Source organism: Elephas maximus, chromosome 14 (genome assembly GCF_024166365.1).
Source record: "Elephas maximus indicus isolate mEleMax1 chromosome 14, mEleMax1 primary haplotype, whole genome shotgun sequence".
NCBI classification, from domain to species: domain Eukaryota; kingdom Metazoa; phylum Chordata; class Mammalia; order Proboscidea; family Elephantidae; genus Elephas; species Elephas maximus.
In genome coordinates this window covers 859,149-877,697 of record NC_064832.1, presented here as the reverse complement: position 1 = coordinate 877,697, position 18,549 = coordinate 859,149, and the positions used below count along the sequence as shown (strand labels likewise).

At 52.8% G+C, this 18,549-nt stretch overlaps 1 pseudogene; it reads right to left on the bottom strand.

Moving 5' to 3' along the window:
• Nucleotides 1–12,107: 12,107 nt before the first annotated feature.
• LOC126058374 (olfactory receptor 6C3-like) overlaps nt 12,108–18,549 on the bottom strand; it is a 38,654-nt pseudogene continuing 32,212 nt past the window's right edge.

The window sequence follows — 18,549 nt, the reverse complement described above, 5'->3', positions numbered from 1 at the left end:
TGGTGCCCCTGGTGCCTCCGGGGGCAAGACCGAGGAGCCTCCAAAGGATCAGGCGCCCCACGACTTGAGGATGCACAGTCAGCGCTGCGTCCATGTGCTAGGTCCAAGTTTCCCAGAGTCTTACCTTTCCTCCCGCGTGCCTTCTGCTCCGGAACACCGCGTCGTGGCTGTCCAGCATCTCTTTCCATCGTACGGATTCGTCCTCAAGGGATAGATGCCTGGATGTGGGTTCGGCCAATCTTGCAGCGCGTCAAGCAGAGCCCGAAAGCCAATGTCGCCGAGGGAGAGTTCGAGTTGTGGAGGGTCCTCCTCCTGTGGATCCGCGTTCAGAAAGGTTTGGGACTTTCCCTGCAACTCTGGGGCGGAGAGGAGTTCATCTAAAAGGCTCTCGGTTTCCTGGCAGTCTTGGTCTGGTGGATGAGATGACCCTTGAGCCGATTGTGCCGGCTCTGCCCACGGGTGTGCCTCGGAGTGTCCGGGCTGCTGGAGTGTCTCTTGGCTGGGTTCCCATCGGGCAGTCACACCCTGGGCCACCTCACAGCCCCATTGCGTGAAGGGAGCTGTGACTTGCTGAGCCGGAACCTGCCATTGCGTCTTTGAATTGTCAGGCCGAGAAGGGTCTTGGGCGAGCCACCCTGCCGAGACAGCGTGTTGGTCGCGATCCTGGTCATTTCCTGGGTATCGGGGCCAGAAAGGAGCCTGAGGGTCTGACAGCCTGTCTCCCACAGTGGGTCCTGTTGGCGATTGGTTCAGGTGTGTCCCCGGGGCGTGAGAGGTCTCTGCTGTCTTCTTCACAATCAGGGCGGGCTGGTCCATCACGGCACCTGGTGCTTGGCCGGCACAGCCCTGGGTGGGTTCCGAAGGAGGAAACGGTGTACGGGACTCAGTGAGAACAGGTAGGATGGCTTGGTTGCTGCTGGAAGGATGGGAGGGTGGGCCGAGAGGGTAGGTGCTCTGTACAGAGGACAGGTCGCTCTGGTCAAGTGGAAGCGTGGCCGCAGGAGTCGGGCTGTCTGCCAAGGACTTCGGCGGTGCACTCGCGCTCTGCACCGGCTTCCGAGCTCTTCGGTTCTGAAACCATACGTGAATTCGGGATCGCGGAAGGCCAGTTCGTTGAGCCAGTTCTTCCTTGGCCTCGTTACCAGGGTACCGGTTCTTCTCGAAGGCCTCGACTAGGAGACTCGTTTGCGATGTGGTGATGGGTGTGCGTTTTCGTCTGGCCGCTTTGGGGAAATTTTCCGGAGACCAAGGCTGAGGCCCTCCCTGTCCCTGGGACGGCTCTTCTGAGGCCCGTCCAGAGGCCGAGCGGCTCTTCCTTAGGTGACCTGTTCTGCGGTTTCCGAACCAAGTCTGAATGCGATCCTCCGCGATGCCAGTTTCTCTGGCGAGTTCTCCTCTGGTAGTTATATCAGGGTAGGGGTTCTGTTCAAACGCTGCTTGCAGGGTCTCTCTTTGACTGGGCTTCAAAACCAACCTCTCTCGTCGGCCTCGTGGATTTTGAGAGCGACTCGAAGCGCCGGTCGGATCCATCGCGGCAAGTCAGCCGGACTGCACGGAGACTCGCGGCCAAGTGAACAGCTCCCGGAAACGCGGGACTCAGCCACACCCGGAATGCTTTGCGCAGCAAAGGAAGGCCCCAAGGCCCATGTGGGAAATCACCTGACCCACGGGAGTCCTTCATTAAGTACCTGAGGCCTTGGAGGAAAGCGTTGAAGGGCCAGATGACTCACTCCTAAGTGGAAGTAGAGATTTTATCAGGGGATTTGGCAACGGTCGTCCTATTAGTGTGTTGCGTCAGAGGAATGCATTTCCAATGGAAGGATTTTCCGGCACCTTGTCAGGTCGGTGGGGGCTGGGGGACCGGACTGGGATTCCCAGGCGCCTTAGTTCGCTGGTGCCGCCCTGACAGAACTAGCACCCGTGCGTGGCTTTGGCAAACAGAAAGGTATTCTTTCACAGTCGACCAGGCGACGAGTTCCAATTCAGGGCGCCAGCGCCTGGGGAAGGAGTTCCCTGTCTGTCAGCTCTGGGTGAAGGCCCTAGTCATCAGTCAACTTCTGGTCTACGAGCTGCTCAGTGCAGGGACCCGAGGTCCGAAGGACGCGCTCTGCGTCTGCCTCTTCTTCCTTGGCGCCCACTGGTCCCTCTCCTCTCTGCTAGCTTCTCTCTTTTCTGTCTCAAAAGGGACTGCCTGCCCAGACAACCTAATCCTGTACGTTGCCTCCTCCCTCATTGACATAACCGCCGCCTGTGCTCCTGCCTCATTAACATCGTAAAAACCATCATAGAGGGTAGGATTTACAACCCCCGGGGTAATTAGGACGGATCACAAATCCCAGAAGGACCAGACAAGTCTGGGAATCCTGGATTCCTTGGATTCTCAGGCCGCCAAGGGTCTTGACCCCGCAATCCTGCCAGACGGTGAGTTGATTGTGATCCTAGCGATATCCCGCCTATTAAGGCCAGGAGGGACTCTGAGTTTCTGACAGCCTCTTTCCCACAGACGGTTCTATTGGCGGCAGATCCGCGCCTCCCCCAAGGTGGTTGCCCCCACCCCGCCCATCGCCTTAGCAGGATGAGCTCCCTGCCCCGCTGGCTGGTGCGCCTACACATCCCGCCGCTAGTGGAGCTGGGTTGGGGCTTTGGGGGGAGGGCGGGCCCGGCGGGTACCCTTGCGTGTGCGGCCCACGCCCCTCCCTCCCGAGTCCTCTCTCCGTCGCCTTCTCTCTCTTCTCCTCGCGGGTTGGCAATGCCTGGATAATTGGACAGAACGCACCGTTGTCCGGAGGGTTAGTCAGGATTATTTTGACACAATCAGTGTCCCATTCCACGGTTTGTTCCAAAGAGAATGCCGGTGGTGTCCTCCTGGGGAAGCAATGGAGACCCACTCTCTTTCAGAAAATCCCTTGGCACCGCCAGGTGCAGCTGGCTGAACCGCTTGCCCCGGAGACGTTCTGCCTTGCGGCCAATAAATAAATGAAGGAATGAATAAGTAAGTACGTCACAGGATTATTCACTGGAAACAAAAGAAAAAGGAAATGAGATTAAAATCTCACAATACGGTGGCGTCTCGAGGCTTCGTGTCACGCAGTTCAGCAACTGAGGGCGTCACCCGCGCAGTCCACCGCCTCTCATACCGCACCGTACAGAGTATTCAGCGTTGGTTTTTGTCCTAATGTTAACGGTACATCGTAATTCCCGTACATCGCTCCTTCTTTCACCTTGAGTTACTACTTCATTCTCCAAAACATAACTATATAGAAAAAATAGACATGCATATCTCTCTAGACATAACTGACCCCGGCTCACAAATACTAATTCCCACAATATCGTACGTAAAACAGCAGAAACTTTGACCAAATCAGCGACTCCAAAAAGCCCAGCGGCAAAGAAAACAACAGCAGACAGACCGCGGAACCACGCGTTTCCAAGCGTCCTTGTAATCGGGTGATCGCCACATCTCTCCCCACACTGCTTTATCAGGTTCCGAAGGGAGGTTCGCATAGCTTCTTTAACCTTGTAGTTGCATCGACACACGTAAGCACGGCTTGCGAAAAATGTTTCTGTAGTTATGTGTACCTCCAGGGATATCGTTTTCAAAATAACCTACGTCTGCTGGAACGCATCGGCGACGTTTCTGGACAGTCGTTTTGGTGTGGCCCTCTGACAGTGTCACCCGGTTGGGTCCGCTTCTCCACGACCCCCATCCCGTGACTTCACTGGGAAAAGCAGGTCAACCCCTTTAGGTAGTCACGTAGGCGCGCAGTCGGCCCGGGATAAATTTGCTCTCCTGGACCCACTGAGTTTGTCGCGGACTCATTCCCGGACTCACCTCCCTGACCCGCCTTCAGCTGCCGCCCAGGCTCCGGGCCCGCCTCCTTGCCGCCCGCGGCCGCCAGAGGGCGCAGCCTCCCCTCGAGAGCGCGGCCTGGTCCCCTCCAAGCGCCGGGAGCTCCCGGGCTTCCCGCTCCAGCCTAGGGCCTTCGCCATCCGCCCTGACCTGGGGAGCAGGCCTCTGCGGAGGGCCTTGACACCGCGCGGACCTCGTCGCCTCCTCTAGCTCTCCCTGACTCGCTTCTGGACACACTGAACCCCGTCTGAGCTATCCGCCCTCCCCTTCCCCAGACCAGCCCCCCACCCCTCGGAGGAGCTAATTCACGCTGAACCCGCCGCTCTCCGCCTGGGGCCTTTGAAGGGCCGCGAGGGCTCAGGACCTCTGAACTCCGGCGTCATCTCATCTTCAATCCCGGACAGCCCGGGATCGCCAAAGCTCAGGCTCAGGAGGGTTTTGGTTAAGGGTAGGCTTAGGGCTATGGTTCAGGTTAGGGCTGGGGGGGGTTAGGGCTAGGGCTAGAGCTAGAGCTAAGATTAGGGCTAGGGCGAGGGCGAGGGCTAGGGCGAGGGTTAGGGTTAGTGTTAGGGTGAGGGTGAGGGTGAGGTGCTAATTCACGCTGAATCCGCCGCTCTCCACCCGGGGCCTTTGAAGAGCCGCGAGGGCTTAGGGCGTCTAAGCTCCGGCGTCATCTCCTCTTCAGTCCGGGCAGCCCGGGGTCGCCAAAGCTCAGGCTCAGGAGCCCAGAGGGAACGAAGCAAATAGTCTCCTGAGTCACACATTCCTTCTTTTCTTCACTTCCCTTCTTGGTTGCTCCTTCCTTTAACCCATTGGTTCCCTTAAGAAACCCTTCTGACCGACGAAAATCAAGAGATTCGGTAATGCGCAAAGGTGGCCACGCTGTGGACACATCGGCCCCTTCCCAAGTGGTCAGCAAGCAATGAGGAGGCACAAAGGGTCAGACAGGCAGTGGCGGGCTGCTGGGACCAAATGTCTAGACGCCAGCAAAGGAAGAAACCGCGGGAGGAAGAAGAGCGGGCAGTATGACTTCATTCCTACTGGGCAAGTGGGGGAGTGCGTAGCCGTCTGGGATAGGGGTAGGTGATTGGGATCATAGGAATGGGGCAGAGGCCCTGGAGAGGCACTTGTCATTTCCCAATCCTTTGTGCTCTGGAGATTTTTTGTTTCGCATGCATGTTCTCTGTGTTTCAATAGTGGCATTTTGTTTTCTTTTTTTGGTTTCAATTATCTGTCTGTTCCACCAATGAACTCCTTCATCCAGCTCGATAATCTCTATCACCTTTCCGAGGCTACCACGTCCAACGACGATGGGAGGAGTCTCAGGTGAAAGACGCTAAGAAAGAGGCCTGGTGTTTATGTATAAAAACTTAATTATTAATAAGTTGGGCAAGTGTCTGGACAGATATGACCCGGAATATATATACATTACTCCAAACACGTGCGACAGCAATCGCATCGATACACTTTCTTCGGCGATGGAATGGTGTTGCTCTAAGGCCTTTCAGTCCATCTTCTGTGTGTTGAAAGTGGCCCAAGGGAGACATCCGTTCACAGGGGGGCGGTTGCTCTGGGACGTAAACTGTGCCATCGTTCCTTCGGTGATAGCTGTGGAACAAACTGTCTTCCAGTTCCCAATTCCCACTCTCACACCTAAGGGAAAAGAAACATGTTCAATAAAAAAAAAAGAAAGAAAGAAAAAGAAACAACTGTCCTTTTTAAAAAATCCCCTTATGAGTAGAGAGGGCGTCCGCTCTTTCTCTACACACCTACCCAATAATTTCCAATTTGAGGGCCCATCTCGCCAGAAGGGAAAGAAGTTGAGATGTGTACAAGGTAGGCCTATTTCCGTCGCCGGGGTTCGCTTAGGATTCGTGGATTGCACAGACCGCCAAGGAGGCAATGATGGCAGGGAGGAGTTCCGATCAGTCGTGCGAAGGCTTTTGTTCATCTGGCTTTAGCCAATGGGTCCATCGCCTGGTGCCCCTGGTGCCTCCGGGGGCAAGACCGAGGAGCCTCCAAAGGATCAGGCGCCCCACGACTTGAGGATGCACAGTCAGCGCTGCGTCCATGTGCTAGGTCCAAGTTTCCCAGAGTCTTACCTTTCCTCCCGCGTGCCTTCTGCTCCGGAACACCGCGTCGTGGCTGTCCAGCATCTCTTTCCATCGTACGGATTCGTCCTCAAGGGATAGATGCCTGGATGTGGGTTCGGCCAATCTTGCAGCGCGTCAAGCAGAGCCCGAAAGCCAATGTCGCCGAGGGAGAGTTCGAGTTGTGGAGGGTCCTCCTCCTGTGGATCCGCGTTCAGAAAGGTTTGGGACTTTCCCTGCAACTCTGGGGCGGAGAGGAGTTCATCTAAAAGGCTCTCGGTTTCCTGGCAGTCTTGGTCTGGTGGATGAGATGACCCTTGAGCCGATTGTGCCGGCTCTGGCCACGGGTGTGCCTCGGAGTGTCCGGGCTGCTGGAGTGTCTCTTGGCTGGGTTCCCATCGGGCAGTCACACCCTGGGCCACCTCACAGCCCCATTGCGTGAAGGGAGCTGTGACTTGCTGAGCCGGAACCTGCCATTGCGTCTTTGAATTGTCAGGCCGAGAAGGGTCTTGGGCGAGCCACCCTGCCGAGACAGCGTGTTGGTCGCGATCCTGGTCATTTCCTGGGTATCGGGGCCAGAAAGGAGCCTGAGGGTCTGACAGCCTGTCTCCCACAGTGGGTCCTGTTGGCGATTGGTTCAGGTGTGTCCCCGGGGCGTGAGAGGTCTCTGCTGTCTTCTTCACAATCAGGGCGGGCTGGTCCATCACGGCACCTGGTGCTTGGCCGGCACAGCCCTGGGTGGGTTCCGAAGGAGGAAACGGTGTACGGGACTCAGTGAGAACAGGTAGGATGGCTTGGTTGCTGCTGGAAGGATGGGAGGGTGGGCCGAGAGGGTAGGTGCTCTGTACAGAGGACAGGTCGCTCTGGTCAAGTGGAAGCGTGGCCGCAGGAGTCGGGCTGTCTGCCAAGGACTTCGGCGGTGCACTCGCGCTCTGCACCGGCTTCCGAGCTCTTCGGTTCTGAAACCATACGTGAATTCGGGATCGCGGAAGGCCAGTTCGTTGAGCCAGTTCTTCCTTGGCCTCGTTACCAGGGTACCGGTTCTTCTCGAAGGCCTCGACTAGGAGACTCGTTTGCGATGTGGTGATGGGTGTGCGTTTTCGTCTGGCCGCTTTGGGGAAATTTTCCAGAGACCAAGGCTGAGGCCCTCCCTGTCCCTGGGACGGCTCTTCTTCTGAGGCCCGTCCAGAGGCCGAGCGGCTCTTCCTTAGGTGACCTGCTCTGCGGTTTCCGAACCAAGTCTGAATGCGATCCTCCGCGATGCCAGTTTCTCTGGCGAGTTCTCCTCTGGTAGTTATATCAGGGTAGGGGTTCTGTTCAAACGCTGCTTGCAGGGTCTCTCTTTGACTGGGCTTCAAAACCAACCTCTCTCGTCGGCCTCGTGGATTTTGAGAGCGACTCGAAGCGCCGGTCGGATCCATCGCGGCAAGTCAGCCGGACTGCACGGAGACTCGCGGCCAAGTGAACAGCTCCCGGAAACGCGGGACTCAGCCACACCCGGAATGCTTTGCGCAGCAAAGGAAGGCCCCAAGGCCCATGTGGGAAATCACCTGACCCACGGGAGTCCTTCATTAAGTACCTGAGGCCTTGGAGGAAAGCGTTGAAGGGCCAGATGACTCACTCCTAAGTGGAAGTAGAGATTTTATCAGGGGATTTGGCAACGGTCGTCCTATTAGTGTGTTGCGTCAGAGGAATGCATTTCCAATGGAAGGATTTTCCGGCACCTTGTCAGGTCGGTGGGGGCTGGGGGACCGGACTGGGATTCCCAGGCGCCTTAGTTCGCTGGTGCCGCCCTGACAGAACTAGCACCCGTGCGTGGCTTTGGCAAACAGAAAGGTATTCTTTCACAGTCGACCAGGCGACGAGTTCCAATTCAGGGCGCCAGCGCCTGGGGAAGGAGTTCCCTGTCTGTCAGCTCTGGGTGAAGGCCCTAGTCATCAGTCAACTTCTGGTCTACGAGCTGCTCAGTGCAGGGACCCGAGGTCCGAAGGACGCGCTCTGCGTCTGCCTCTTCTTCCTTGGCGCCCACTGGTCCCTCTCCTCTCTGCTAGCTTCTCTCTTTTCTGTCTCAAAAGGGACTGCCTGCCCAGACAACCTAATCCTGTACGTTGCCTCCTCCCTCATTGACATAACCGCCGCCTGTGCTCCTGCCTCATTAACATCGTAAAAACCATCATAGAGGGTAGGATTTACAACCCCCGGGGTAATTAGGACGGATCACAAATCCCAGAAGGACCAGACAAGTCTGGGAATCCTGGATTCCTTGGATTCTCAGGCCGCCAAGGGTCTTGACCCCGCAATCCTGCCAGACGGTGAGTTGATTGTGATCCTAGCGATATCCCGCCTATTAAGGCCAGGAGGGACTCTGAGTTTCTGACAGCCTCTTTCCCACAGACGGTTCTATTGGCGGCAGATCCGCGCCTCCCCCAAGGTGGTTGCCCCCACCCCGCCCATCGCCTTAGCAGGATGAGCTCCCTGCCCCGCTGGCTGGTGCGCCTACACATCCCGCCGCTAGTGGAGCTGGGTTGGGGCTTTGGGGGGAGGGCGGGCCCGGCGGGTACCCTTGCGTGTGCGGCCCACGCCCCTCCCTCCCGAGTCCTCTCTCCGTCGCCTTCTCTCTCTCCCCCTCGCGGGTTGGCAATGCCTGGATAATTGGACAGAACGCGCCGTTGTCCGGAGGGTTAGTCAGGATTATTTTGACACAATCAGTGTCCCATTCCACGGTTTGTTCCAAAGAGAATGCCGGTGGTGTCCTCCTGGGGAAGCAATGGAGACCCACTCTCTTTCAGAAAATCCCTTGGCACCGCCAGGTGCAGCTGGCTGAACCGCTTGCCCCGGAGACGTTCTGCCTTGTGGCCAATAAATAAATGAAGGAATGAATAAGTAAGTACGTCACAGGATTATTCACTGGAAACAAAAGAAAAAGGAAATGAGATTAAAATCTCACAATACGGTGGCGTCTCGAGGCTTCGTGTCACGCAGTTCAGCAACTGAGGGCGTCACCCGCGCAGTCCACCGCCTCTCATACCGCACCGTACAGAGTATTCAGCGTTGGTTTTTGTCCTAATGTTAACGGTACATCGTAATTCCCGTACATCGCTCCTTCTTTCACCTTGAGTTACTACTTCATTCTCCAAAACATAACTATATAGAAAAAATAGACATGCATATCTCTCTAGACATAACTGACCCCGGCTCACAAATACTAATTCCCACAATATCGTACGTAAAACAGCAGAAACTTTGACCAAATCAGCGACTCCAAAAAGCCCAGCGGCAAAGAAAACAACAGCAGACAGACCGCGGAACCACGCGTTTCCAAGCGTCCTTGTAATCGGGTGATCGCCACATCTCTCCCCACACTGCTTTATCAGGTTCCGAAGGGAGGTTCGCATAGCTTCTTTAACCTTGTAGTTGCATCGACACACGTAAGCACGGCTTGCGAAAAATGTTTCTGTAGTTATGTGTACCTCCAGGGATATCGTTTTCAAAATAACCTACGTCTGCTGGAACGCATCGGCGACGTTTCTGGACAGTCGTTTTGGTGTGGCCCTCTGACAGTGTCACCCGGTTGGGTCCGCTTCTCCACGACCCCCATCCCGTGACTTCACTGGGAAAAGCAGGTCAACCCCTTTAGGTAGTCACGTAGGCGCGCAGTCGGCCCGGGATAAATTTGCTCTCCTGGACCCACTGAGTTTGTCGCGGACTCATTCCCGGACTCACCTCCCTGACCCGCCTTCAGCTGCCGCCCAGGCTCCGGGCCCGCCTCCTTGCCGCCCGCGGCCGCCAGAGGGCGCAGCCTCCCCTCGAGAGCGCGGCCTGGTCCCCTCCAAGCGCCGGGAGCTCCCGGGCTTCCCGCTCCAGCCTAGGGCCTTCGCCATCCGCCCTGACCTGGGGAGCAGGCCTCTGCGGAGGGCCTTGACACCGCGCGGACCTCGTCGCCTCCTCTAGCTCTCCCTGACTCGCTTCTGGACACACTGAACCCCGTCTGAGCTATCCGCCCTCCCCCTCCCCAGACCAGCCCCCCACCCCTCGGAGGAGCTAATTCACGCTGAACCCGCCGCTCTCCGCCTGGGGCCTTTGAAGGGCCGCGAGGGCTCAGGACCTCTGAACTCCGGCGTCATCTCATCTTCAATCCCGGACAGCCCGGGATCGCCAAAGCTCAGGCTCAGGAGGGTTTTGGTTAAGGGTAGGCTTAGGGCTATGGTTCAGGTTAGGGCTGGGGGGGGGTTAGGGCTAGGGCTAGAGCTAGAGCTAAGATTAGGGCTAGGGCGAGGGCGAGGGCTAGGGCGAGGGTTAGGGTTAGTGTTAGGGTGAGGGTGAGGGTGAGGTGCTAATTCACGCTGAATCCGCCGCTCTCCACCCGGGGCCTTTGAAGAGCCGCGAGGGCTTAGGGCGTCTAAGCTCCGGCGTCATCTCCTCTTCAGTCCGGGCAGCCCGGGGTCGCCAAAGCTCAGGCTCAGGAGCCCAGAGGGAACGAAGCAAATAGTCTCCTGAGTCACACATTCCTTCTTTTCTTCACTTCCCTTCTTGGTTGCTCCTTCCTTTAACCCATTGGTTCCCTTAAGAAACCCTTCTGACCGACGAAAATCAAGAGATTCGGTAATGCGCAAAGGTGGCCACGCTGTGGACACATCGGCCCCTTCCCAAGTGGTCAGCAAGCAATGAGGAGGCACAAAGGGTCTGCGGTTTCCGAACCAAGTCTGAATGCGATCCTCCGCGATGCCGGTTTCTCTGGCGAGTTCTTCTCTGGTAGTTATATCAGGGTAGGGGTTCTGTTCAAACGCTACTTGCAGGGTCTCTCTTTGACTGGGCTTCAAAACCAACCTCTCTCGTCGGCCTCGTGGATTTTGAGAGCGACTCGAAGCGCCGGTCGGATCCATCGCGGCAAGTCAGCCGGACTGCACGGAGACTCGCAGCCAAGTGAACAGCTCCCGGAAACGCGGGACTCAGCCACACCCGGAATGCTTTGCGCAGCAAAGGAAGGCCCCAAGGCCCATGTGGGAAATCACCTGACCCACGGGAGTCCTTCATTAAGTACCTGAGGCCTTGGAGGAAAGCGTTGAAGGGCCAGATGACTCACTCCTAAGTGGAAGTAGAGATTTTATCAGGGGATTTGGCAACGGTCGTCCTATTAGTGTGTTGCGTCAGAGGAATGCATTTCCAATGGAAGGATTTTCCGGCACCTTGTCAGGTCGGTGGGGGCTGGGGGACCGGACTGGGATTCCCAGGCGCCTTAGTTCGCTGGTGCCGCCCTGACAGAACTAGCACCCGTGCGTGGCTTTGGCAAACAGAAAGGTATTCTTTCACAGTCGACCAGGCGACGAGTTCCAATTCAGGGCGCCAGCGCCTGGGGAAGGAGTTCCCTGTCTGTCAGCTCTGGGTGAAGGCCCTAGTCATCAGTCAACTTCTGGTCTACGAGCTGCTCAGTGCAGGGACCCGAGGTCCGAAGGACGCGCTCTGCGTCTGCCTCTTCTTCCTTGGCGCCCACTGGTCCCTCTCCTCTCTGCTAGCTTCTCTCTTTTCTGTCTCAAAAGGGACTGCCTGCCCAGACAACCTAATCCTGTACGTTGCCTCCTCCCTCATTGACATAACCGCCGCCTGTGCTCCTGCCTCATTAACATCGTAAAAACCATCATAGAGGGTAGGATTTACAACCCCCGGGGTAATTAGGACGGATCACAAATCCCAGAAGGACCAGACAAGTCTGGGAATCCTGGATTCCTTGGATTCTCAGGCTGCCAAGGGTCTTGACCCCGCAATCCTGCCAGACGGTGAGTTGATTGTGATCCTAGCGATATCCCGCCTATTAAGGCCAGGAGGGACTCTGAGTTTCTGACAGCCTCTTTCCCACAGACGGTTCTATTGGCGGCAGATCCGCGCCTCCCCCAAGGTGGTTGCCCCCACCCCGCCCATCGCCTTAGCAGGATGAGCTCCCTGTCCCGCTGGCTGGTGCGCCTACACATCCCGCCGCTAGTGGAGCTGGGTTGGGGCTTTGGGGGGAGGGCGGGCCCGGCGGGTACCCTTGCGTGTGCGGCCCACGCCCCTCCCTCCCGAGTCCTCTCTCCGTCGCCTTCTCTCTCTTCTCCTCGCGGGTTGGCAATGCCTGGATAATTGGACAGAACGCACCGTTGTCCGGAGGGTTAGTCAGGATTATTTTGACACAATCAGTGTCCCATTCCACGGTTTGTTCCAAAGAGAACGCCGGTGGTGTCGTCCTGGTTAAGCGATTCAGACCCGCTCTCTTTCGGATAATCCCTTGGCACCTCCAGGTGCAGCTGGCTGATCCGCTTGCCCGGGAGACGTTCTGCCTTGGGAGCAATAAAGAAATGAATAAGTAAATACGTAACCGGATTACTCATTTGAAACAAAAGAAAAGGAAATGAGATTAAAATCCTACAATATGCTGGCGTCTCGAGGCTTCGACTTGGCCCCCTGCTGGTCCACAGCCTCCGCTGGCATACTGCATGTGCATCACTTCTCCGACGACAAGGCCGAAATGTGGGCATCCAGGGTCCCAGCAGTCCAGAGTGTACAGATGGTGGCATATGGATTACCTCTTTGCCACGTACGGGAGGGAAGCCTGGGCCCTAGAGTGGCTCCACTAGAGCTCCACGAACTCCACTATTTTCCCTGACTTTTGGCCCGTGCCCTCGTGAGTGTGTGATCTCTAGTTACACTTCCTCTCTGACCACTCTGAATCCTCCACCTGCGGGTACCTGAGTGTGGAAATCAACATCTATCAATGGCTGAAGTGTCACAGGTCACTAGGTGTCTAGGCTCAGGCTGACCTTGGCTGTCTTCTGCCCAGGCAAGGAGCCTAATCTTTCAACGGAAATGAGGACACGTGGTCAGTAGCCGACATCCTGTCTTTCATCCATACAGCGGTCTCGATGAGGGTAAATAGGCCATTTAGGCCAGTTGAAGGCTGAGTGCGAGGCCTAAGGCTTCTTTCCCAATCACCATGGAGACAGCCACCGGAAGGCTGGGTGGAACTTCTGACGGGGACGGGTCACAAACACTGAGCCAATAGGAGAGGTCCAGCGTAACTGGCCAGTTCCGCAGAACCCTCCATTTTACCCATGGATACACAACGGACCTTTCGGTCTTTGGCCACAAAATCGAGGGCACCTAGGAAATAACTTCACAGTAGGCCACGCCTGATGCGTACAAGTTGGAAACACTGGGTTAGGAGGCAGGTACCTCTTTCCCACTTACGCTAGGGTATCAGTAGAGAAGGCGCCCTTCCTCAGCATCTATGGTCCCTCCCTGAATGTGTTCATTCAAAGAAATCTCTTCATTCTACCCCTGAGACACATCGCAAGTATGAGGGTCCTGAGAGATTGCCTGGAGACGAAAAAGGGGAGGCTTCTGCCTCTACAGCTTCCCCGTGGGTAGAGAATGGCAGGTTGTCTCTGTGGAAGGTCTTAGCTTCTGTTGATTGACATGGGCAATACAGTAGCGGCGGACCCTGGCCAGGTGGAACTTGTGGGCAGATGCAACCTCTCCGGCGATGAATAATTCTGCTGGTATCTTGTACGGTGAAAACCTAGACCTGCCAAGTGGGATGGGTAGAGAACATTGTCCCACACCTGCCAGGGGCCTTTCCTGGGACTAAAGATCCCCACCTGGTCTCAACGTCTTCGCCCTCTCAGCACACACCTTTCCTGCACAAATAATCCTGCCTTTCTCCGTCAGCTCCTTATCCTACTAGGAAAAAAAGCATGCTGCTCAAAAAGGACGATGCCAGGGAAATCGAAGGGACACTGCCATTTTCCAAATGTTTCCTATCAAGATGTCACCACCTCCGGTGCAAAGCTGTGTATGTGGCCGGGCTCTGAAGGCAAGGTTGAAATCCTGGCAGCCTAGGCCCTTGCAGTCCAATGGTTTATGTACGTGGGGACACGGATGACCTGTTTGCCACATACAGGAGGGTTCCTTGGGCCCTTCATGGGTTCGCCATTCAGCTCCACGAAGTCCACTACCATCCCTGGCCTTTGCTTTGGCTGCTGCCCCATTGAACGTGTGCTCCAGAGCGATGTTTCTCCACCCATCACTGTCATTCTGCCACCAGGGGATATGTGAGTGTAGGAGTCACCATTTGTCACTGACAGCAGTGTCACAAGTCACTAGACTTCCAGGTACTAGCTGACCTAGGCTGCCTTCTGCCCCAGGTAAGGTCCTGAATCCATTATCCCAGATGCTGACACCTGGCCACTGGCGAAAATTAATTTTTATCAATACAGAGGTCTGAGTGAGGGTCAGAAGGCCAGGTAGGTGAAGTGAAGGCCAGGTGGGCGGGGCTAAGGCTTCTTTGCCATCACCATGGAGAATGTCTCCCCACCGGAAGAGTGGGCGGAGCTTATGATGGGCCTGGTGACAAGACTGATGCAATGGCAGAGTTCCAACACACCAGAAAGATGACACAGGGCCCTCCATTGTGACCTAGGACACCTAGTAGCCACAGGATTTGAGCACACCCTGGGAAAGGCTACGCAGGCACAAGGGAGCCCCTGGTGCGGACTGCTTCAGGGCATTGGCAGAGCAGGCCAGGTACCTCTTTCCCACTTTCCTGAGGATATCAGTACGCAAGGCATCCCCACTCAGCATCTCTTGCCTCTCTCTGTATGTGTTCATTCTCGGAAATCTCTTCCTTCTCCCCCCGTTGTCACTTCACAGCTTGGAGTGCCTGACAGAGTGCCTAGAGACAAAAGTGCAAAGGGGGAAGGCCTCTGGCTGTACTGGTTGCCCATGGGCAAAGAAGATCTGGTAGTATATCTGGAAGCTCTAGAGAGTAGTGCTTGATTGGGGAGCTGCATCACGGGTGGACCCTGTCCAGGTGAAGCTTGCTGACATGTGGCAACCTCTCCGGAGACTACTAATTCCACTGATAACAGTGTATGCAAATACCCGGCTGAGTGCCATGGGCAGAGAACATTGACACATACCTGCCAGAGGCCTATCCTGGGTCTGAAGAGTCCACCCTCGTCTCCAGCGACTCATCATCTCAGCACACACTTTGCCTGCACACATGGAATCCGCCTCTCTCTATGAACGCCTTCTCCTGCTAGGAAACACGGGATGTCACTCAGCCAAAGGAGAGCACATGCAAAGTCACCTGAAGCCCCCGTTTTCAAGATTTTGCCCTCTGCCGGGCCACAGCCTCTGCTGGCACACTGCATGTGCGTCAGGTCTCCGAAGACAAGGCCGAAATCCGGCAACCAGGGCCTCAGCAGTCCAGTATCTGCTGATGGCGGCATATGGATTACCTCTTTGTCACGAACAGGAGGGAGACCTGGGGCCTGGACTGGCTCCGCTAGAGCTCCACGACTTCAGTTATTTTCCCTGACCTTTGGCCCATGCCCTTGTGAGTGTGTGATCTCTAGTTACACTTCTCCTCCAACCACTCTGAATCCGCCACCTACGGATACATGAGCGTGGAAATCAACATCTATCACTGGCTGCAGTGTCACAGGTCACTAGGTGTTTAGGCTCAGGCTGACCTTGGCTGTCTTCTGCCCAGGCAAGGAGCCTAATCCTTCAAAGGCAATGAGGACACGTGGTCACTGGCCGACATCCTTTCTTTCATCCGCACAGTGTTCTGGATGAGGGTAAAGAGGCCATGTAGGCCATGTGAAGGCTGAGTGCGGAGCCTAAGGCTTCTTTCCCAATCACCATGGAGACAACCCCCGGAAGGCTGCCCGGAATTTCTGACCGGGACGAGTCACAAACACTGAGCTAATAGGAGAGGTCCAACCCAACCAGCCAGTTCCTCAAATCCCTCCATTTTACCCATGGACACACAACGGCCCCTTCTGTTTTTGGCCACAAAATCGAGGGCACCCAGGGAATAACTTCAGAGTAGGCAACCCCTGATGTGAATAGGTTTGACACACTGGGCAGCAGGCAGGTACCTCTTTTCCACTTAGGCTAGGGTATCCGTAGGCAAGACGCCCTTTCTCAGCATCTATAGCCCCTCTCTGTATGTGTTCTTTCAGAGAAATCTCTTCATTCTACCCCTGAGACACATCACAAGTATGAGGGGTCTCAGAGAGAGCCTGGAGGTGAAACGGGGGAGACTTCTGGCTGTACCACCTTCCCGTGGGTAGAGAATAGTAGGTAGTCTGTCTGGAAGGTCTTAGCTTCTGTTGATTGACATAGGCAATAGGGTAGGGACGGACCCTGGCCAGGTGGAGCTTGTGGGCAGATGCAACCTCTCCGGCGACGAATAATTGCGCTGCTCCTTTGTATGGTGAAAACGTCCCCCCGCCAAGTGGGATGGGTAGAGAACATTGACCTACACCTGCCAGTAGCCTCTCCTGGACTAAAGATCCCAACCTGGTCTCAACGTCCTCACCCTCTCAGCACACACCTTTCCTGCACACATAATACTGCCTTTCTCCGTCAGTGCCTTATTCTACTAGGAAAAAAATCGTGCCGCTGAAAAAGGCCGATGCCAGGGAAATCGAGGAGACACTGCCATTTTCCAAATTTTTGATGTCTACCTATCCCCGCCTGCGGTGGAATGCTGCGTATGTGGCCGGGCCCCGAAGGCAGGGCCAAAATCCTGGCAGCCTGGGCCCCAGCAATCCAATGGTTTATGGACGTTGTGACACGGATGACCTGTTTGCCACATACAGGAGGAATACTTGGCCCTTCACTGGCTCGCCATTCAACTCCATGACGTCCACTACCCGCCCAGGCCTTTGCTTTGGCCGGTGCCCCATTGAAAGTGTGCTCCACAGCAATGTTTCTCCACCCGTCACTATCATTCTGCCACCAGGGGATATGTGAGTGCGGAAGTCACCATTTGTCACTGGCAGCAGTGTCGGAAGTCACTAGACTTCCAAGTATCCGCTGACCCAGGCTGCCTTCTGCCCCAGGCAAGGTCCCGAATCCTTTATCCCAGATGCTGACACCTACAGACTACAGAACATAGAAGATAGAACATAGATGAAAATAGAATATTGACAAATATGGAATATAGGGAATAGCATATACACTATTGAAGAGTATAGAATAGAGAAAGTCGAAGAATATAGATAACAAAATATAGAGGAATATAGAATGTAGAATAGAGAGTACTAGATTGTAGAAGATGGAGATTAAAAGGTAGAATATACAATAAAAAATATAGAATATAGAAAAAGATAGAATTCAGAAAAATTTAGCATACAAAAGGTAGAACATAGAAAAAATGGAATATAGAATGTAGAACATAGAATATGGAATAGAGAATAAAGAATATTGAAAAATTTAAAACGTAGAATGTAGAATATTGAATATAGAATTAGAATTTAAAATATAGAATATAACAGAAGAATATAGATTATAGAATGTAGAATAAGAATTTAGAAGATTATGAAATGCAGAACATAGAAGAATATAAAATATAAAATGCAGAATGTAGGATATGTAATATAGAATGTAGAATTCAGAAGAATATAGTATATAAAAAATATAGAATATAGAACATCAAATATTTAATATGGAATACAGAGTATGGAATACAGAACATAGAAAATTATAGAATAGAGTATGTACAAAGTAGAATACAGAATATAAAATATAGAATAAAGACCATAGAATATAGGCGATTATAGAATAGAGAAGATTCTGGAATATAAAATGTAGAATTAAATATAGAATAAAGAAGATGGAATATAAGAGAATATAGAATGTAGAATATAGTATACAGAATATGGAATATAGAATGCAGAAAATTATAAAAATATAGAATATAGAAAACAGCATTGAATATAGAATACAGACAATGGAATATTCAAAAATATAGAATTTGGAATATAGAATGTAGAATACAGAATATAGAATCAAAAATACATAATATAGAGAATATACATTATAGAATAAAGAAGATTATGGAATATAGAATGTAGAATGTAATATACAGAATATACAATATAGAAGAATATATGAGACAGACTGTTGAAGAATAAAAAAAATAATAAAGAGTATAAAATTTAGAATGTAGACTACAGAAAATTATATAGAAAAAGAACATTGAATATAGAACACAGAGTATGGAATATAAAATATAGACTATATAGAGTACAGAAGAATATAGAACATAGAATATAGAATGTAGAATACAAAATATAGAATATAAAATAAAGTATAAAGAACACAGAATACAGAATATAGAAGAAAATGGAATATAGAATGTAAAATACAGAATATACAGTATAGAAGAATATAGAATACAAGATAGAAGAATATAGAATATAGAAGGAAGAATGTAAAATATGGAATATAGAATACAGAAAAATATAGAATATAGAAGAATATGGAAGAACATAGAATTTAGAATATAGAATACAGAACATAGAATATGGAAGAATTTAAAATATAGAATGCAGAATGTAGAATATAGAATATGGAATATGAAATACGCAATATAGAATATAGAAGAATATTGTATGTAGAAAAATATACAATATAGAACATCTAATATAGAATATAGAGTATGGAATATAGAATATACAAAAATATAGACTATAGAAGAACATAGAACATAGATTATAGAATATAGAGAATTTAAAATAAAGAATATAGAATATGGAACATAGAACACTGAAGATACAAGATAGA